At 43.0% G+C, this 6,091-nt stretch overlaps 1 non-coding gene across 1 annotated transcript; it reads left to right on the top strand.

Annotated features, from left to right (window-relative positions):
- The first annotated feature begins 228 nt into the window (after positions 1–228).
- Positions 229–335, top strand: LOC142182471 (small nucleolar RNA R71). Its single transcript, XR_012711290.1, has one exon. It is a non-coding gene; the product is annotated as a small nucleolar RNA R71 (small nucleolar RNA).
- Positions 336–6,091: the final 5,756 nt, after the last annotated feature.

Raw genomic sequence — 6,091 nt, 5'->3', positions numbered from 1 at the left:
TGGACCTTCGCAGATGTATTAGAATCAAATTGGTGAGCACCAGTTGATCTTCTTCTTTCAGTACTCTTAGTGGGCCACTAATTTGCATCTTCAGATAACTCATCTAGAATTATGACTATCTCCTCTAGAGTCTTTTTCATCAACGGGCCTCCAGCTGCATTACTCAATATTCTATGTGAGGCCTGTGTCAATCCATCCCAAAAGTCCTGGAGTTGCATCCAGAGTTCAATTCCACTATGTTGACACTTCCTGACAATCTCCTTAAACCTCTCCCAAGCTTCAAAAATAGTTTCAGTCTCTTTCTGGCAGAAGTTATGGATTTCTCTCCTGAACTTACCCGTCTTAACTGATGAGAAATATTTATCAAGAAATTTTTTGTTCATCTCATCCCTTGTTCTAATTGATCCATTAGGCAAGCTTCGAATCCACTGCTTTGCATCATCTTTGAGTGTGAAGGGGAATGCCCTTAAGTAACCGCATCTTGTGACACACCATTGTATTGAATGGTGTTCATAATCTCCTCGAAGTCCATTAGATGGTTGTTTGGATCTTCATTTGGCTTTCCTCTGAAGACACCAATTCTGAAGGGCTTGAAGCAACCCGTGCTTCAACTCGAAATTGTTTGCTACAATTGGGGATGGTCTCACTTGATGATAATCTCCAAGTGGTGTCCCTAGATCGGGAGGTATATTTCCGAACTAGTCTGGAACGAATGGTTGATTCTGAGAAATTCTCCGAGCTCTATCCTCTTCATAGATAATCTGTGCATCCCTAATAGCTGCTTTCTCAGCATCCCGTGCAACTTTTTCTCTTTGCTGGGCTGCTTCTTTTGCAGCCAAATCTACATTATCATAATCTTCTTCCATAGTTTCTTTGGGTTAGGACTGCCCAACCTTCTCTAAAGTCTCAGTGAGATTTGTTTCCTTCATTAACTCTCACAGTTGTTCTTCGATCTCTGGTTCGTATGGTAGCTTTTCTTTCCCAGAAGATCGAGTCATGTACCACTCTTACTTGTAACCTACAGACAATCCAAGAACACCATCCGTAAAAAGAGAAAAATAAAATAACAAAAAAAAATTCCTGAATTAGCACTACAAACTATTTCAAACACTATTGATTGCCAATCCCCGACAATGGTGCCAAAACTTGAAGGGCACAAAACACACACTTAAATATGCTCGCTAGTCGAATATAGTATAACATAATATCGTATCCATAGGTACTGGAGTTAAACAATATTGTATATGGTACAATTGGAGGGTCTAATTTTCCATCATTATGATTTCTCGTAAGCATATGTCACAAGGTTCGAGGCTAGGGTCGAGGTTCATCCTCGAGGGCTGTTGATGCTCGACCTCGGGGCGATGCGGACCAATGACTATGATGGAAAAGTGGGGAGTTCCCAAGGCACACAACTAGGGCTGACATTGTCTAGTGAGCTAAGTTCAGACCTGAATCATGGCGTCAACTAGATGTCCCATCCCCATATCTTTGTAATAAATGCACTTGTACTATGTTGGGATTCCCCCTCACATATAAGGGGGACCCTTGGCATTTTGTAAATATCTGTTTCTCCATACTAAATACACAAGAACATTCTCTTTGCTCTCTAACACATTCTCTTGATTTCTTTATTCCATTTATTGCTTACATTCATTGTTCATTGTTTATTGCTTATTATTGGCCATAAAGAGCCGTTGTTGAATTTATCCTAACTGTTAATCGCCCATCGATTAACCCTGATAGCTCCCAGCCGAGCATCAGAATCGACCCCGAGGCCCCCGAATCGACAAGCTCGAGGCCCCGATTGTTAACTTTTCGGTCTGGTTATCACCTTGCTCTCAAGCTCTTATCTCGTTTCTAAGTCTTTCACATCGCATCAACTACCTTACAACTAGCATAAAAATAGATCACGTATTTTTAGAACCACTAAATCAAATTTAGTTGTTATTACCATTTTCACGGTAAACAGTTTGGCGCCCACCATGGGGCTAGAAATAATAGTGATTTTTCTTGCAGGTTTTACTACACAACGCAAGTTATCTTTCACACTTTTTCTTGTCCAAGATCTTTGATTTCAGGTCAAAATGCCTAAACCGATAAGTGTGCCTGAAAACAACAGCCTCAAAAACTATGGGGAAGGGCGGTACGGTTATTTTAGGTATGGGTGTGCCACCATGAAACCCTAAGAACACACTAGAGCCGATTCCCAATGGTACGAACTCGTGCAACGCCGAAGGCATTAACGCCGGTCCTCACATTAACTAGGAAGCGCGCCGAGATATTCAGCGGGAAACTCGAAAACATCCAACCTGGGCAAAAAGAGAGATTCCTCGGCATGACGTTCATATGATTATCGGGGTGAACGACATTCCCCAAGGACCCGTGATCAAATAGATAAAAATATCCGCTGCAATAGAGGGGCCGATCCGAGACCACATGACCGAAGATATCCTCGCATTCAGCGATGGGGATCTCGAGACCTTGGAAGAATCACACAATGACGTGCTGGTAATCTTATTTCTTTTAAGAAACATTCAAATTAAACGTGTGCTCGTGGATCCAGGCAGCTCGGCCAACGTAATCAGGTCAAAGGTAGTAGAACAACTTGGGTTGCTCGATCAAATCGTAACTGCCTCCCGAGACCTCCATGGATTCAACATGGCCGGCAAAATAACAAAAGGAGAGATCGTCCTCCTGGTTGACATGTTCGGTACAGTTCAGAATACCAAGTTTCACGTCATCGTTGGTGACATGAGGTACAACACATTGCTTGGCAGGCCATGGATATACAACATGAGGGCGGTGCCGTCAACGCTACACCAGATGATAAAATTTCCTACAAAAGAGGGCATACCAACCATATATGGAGAACAACATACGGCAAAGGAAATGTTTGCAGTTTATCAGGAGGCACCGAGCCCCATGCACTCCACCTCGGATGAGTCTAGGAGCATACGGATCCCCGAGGATGATGAAGAAGATTTCCTCGCCCCTCGAACTTTCGTTGCCCTCGAAGAGTCGGATGCAATGAAATCGACAATTGAAGAACTGGAGCAAGCTATTTTGATCGAGCATCTCCTGGATCGGAAGGTATACCTGGGAAAGGGATTACCCCCGAACTCAAGAAAAAACTCATTCAATTCCTTATTAACAACATCAACTATTTCACTTGGTCACATTTAGATATGACAGGAATCCCGCCGGAAATAACCACCCACTGATTGAGTGTCGACCCCAGGTTTAAACCAGTGAAGCAAAAAGAAGACCTTTGTCCGAAGTAAAACACGCATTCATCAAGGGCGATGTCACGAAACTCCTTAAAATAGGGTCTATCAGAGAGGTAATGTATCCCGAATGGCTGGCCAACATAGTGGTAGTGCCCAAAAAAGGAAATAAGTTAAGAATGTGCATAGATTATAAAGATTTAAATAAGGCGTGCCCCAAGTATTCTTTCCCATTTCCTAAGATCGATCGTTTGATCGATGCCATGGCCGGCCATGATACCCTCACCTTTCTCGACGCCTGCTCGGGGTATAACCAAATTCAGATGAACCTCGAGGATAGGGAAAAGACTTCGTTCATCACGAAGTATGGTACCTACTTTACAATGTAATGCCCTTTGGGCTAAAAAATACAGGGGCTATGTACCAACGTCTAGTTAATAAAATGTTCGAGCATCAAATAGGCAAATCTATGGAATTTTATATCGATGACATGCTAGTTAAATCCCTGCATGCATAGGACCATTTGACTCATTTGCAGGAAATATTTGACATCCTCAGAAGTTAAAACATGAAGCTTAACCCCGAGAAATGTGCCTTCTGAGTGAGTTCAGGCAAATTCTTAGGCTTCATGGTATCGAAAAGTTAGATCGAGATCAACTCCAAAAAAATCTAGGCCATCGAAGAAAGAAAGGTGATAAATAATGTAAAGGCCGTGCAATGGCTGACAGGGTGAATAACGACTTTGAGCAGATTCATATCAAGGTCGTCGGACAAGAGTCACTATTTCTTCTCTTTACTCAAAAAGAAAAACAACTTCGAGTGGACTCCAGAATGCCAACACACCTTAGAGGAACTGAAGCGGTATCTGAATAGTCTGCCTTTGCTCCATATGCCAAAATAGAATGAAACGCTGTATCTATACCTAGCCGTATCCGAGATAGCGATAAGCATTGTGCTGGTTCGAGAAGAGCAAGGGTACACAATTTCTTGTTTATTATGTAAGTCAGACCCTAGGGGATGCCGAAACCAGGTATCCGTACCTAGAAAAATTAGCTCTTGTATTAATAAGCGCATCGCAAAAACTGAAACCTTATTTTCAATGCCACCGTATTTGCGTTTTAACAACGTACCCTCTCAGAAGCATATTGCATAAGCCCGAACTATCAGGCTGATTGGACAAATGGGCCATCGAACTTGGGGGGTATAATATCGAGTATCAACCCCAAATGATCATCAAATCCCAAATTCTGGCAGACTTCGTGGCTAACTTCTCACCGTACCTCGTGCTCGAGGTAGAAAAGGAACTCTTACTAAAATGAGGCACATCTTCTGGGGTATGGACCTTGTTCACCGACGATGCCACAGACGTGAGAGGATCTGGGCTCGGTATAGTCCTGAAATTGCCCGTGGGTGGCATAATCAGGCAATCTATAAAAACTGCAAAATTGACAAATAATGAAGCTGAGTATAAGGCTATGATTGCAGGTTAGGAATTGGCCAAAAGCCTGGGAGCTGAGTTCGTCGAAGCAAAATGTGATTCACTCCTGGTAGTAAACCAGGTAAATGGGAGCTACGAGGTCTGAGAAGATAGGATGCAAAGGTATTTGGACAAAATATGAATCACATTATGCCATTTCCAAGAATGAACACTAGTCCACATACCTCGTGAGTAGAACAGCGAGGCTGATGCCCTCGCGAACCTGGGATCATCTATTAAAGAAGATGACCTACTCCCGGGGTTGTTATTCAACTGTCCAAATCAGTGGCCAAGGAAGGTCATGCCGAGATTAATTCTACTAGCCTAACATAGGATTGGAGACATAAATACATTGACTATATGAAAGACGGAAAATTACCCATGGAACCAAAGGAATGGAGGGCCCTGCGAACCAAAGCAGCCCGGTTCTCGCTCGATGAAAACGGGACTCTATACAGAAGAACTTTCGATGGACCTTTAGCAGTATATCTAGGGCTAGGGGATACAGACTATGTACTCCGAGAAATTCACGAGGGTACTTGTGTAAACCACTCCGACACCGATTCTTTAGTCTGAAAGGTGATCAGGGCATGCTACTACTAGGACAACATGGAAAAAGACACTAAGGAATTCGTCCGAAAGTGCGACAAATGTCAGAGATTTGCCCCTATGATTCACCAACCCGGCGAACAGCTACATTCGGTCTTATCGCCATGGCCATTCATGAAATGGGGAATGGACATCGTTGGACCCTTACTAACGGCACCAGGTAAAGCTAAATTCATTTTATTTATGACTGATTATTTCTCAAAATGGATGGAAGTTCAGGCCTTCGAGAAGATAAGAGAAAAAGAAGTCATTGAGTTCATCTAGGATCACATTATGTGTTGATTCATGATTCCTTCAGAGATAACATACGATAATGGGAGGCGGTTCGTCGGAAGCAAAATAACACATTTCCTTGAGGATCACAAAATCAAGAGAATCCTATCGATGTCTTACCACCCGTATGAAAACGGCCAGGCCGAGTCCACAAACAAAACCATCATCCAAAACATGAAAAAGAAGTTGGAAAGCGCTAAGGGAAAATGGAGAGAAATATTGCCCGAAGTGCCATGGGCATACCTAACAACTTCAAAATCAAGCATAGGGGAAACACCTTTCTCTATGGTATATGGTACCGAGGCTTTGATACCAGTGGAGGTCGGGGAGCCAAGCGCCAGATTCCGACACACCACTGAGATCTCGAACAACAAGGCCATGACTACGACCATCGAACTATTAGATAAAAAGCGAGAAGCCTCACTCATCCGAATAGCCGTCCAAAAGCAAAGGATCAAAAGGTATTATAACATGAGAACAAACCTCCAACATCTCGGAATCGGGG

The sequence above is a fragment of the Nicotiana tabacum genome, chromosome 6, assembly GCF_000715075.1.
Source record: "Nicotiana tabacum cultivar K326 chromosome 6, ASM71507v2, whole genome shotgun sequence".
Taxonomy (NCBI): Eukaryota; Viridiplantae; Streptophyta; class Magnoliopsida; order Solanales; family Solanaceae; genus Nicotiana; species Nicotiana tabacum.
The sequence above is the reverse complement of the archived record's forward strand: the minus strand, read 5'-3'. Positions and strand labels throughout refer to the sequence as shown.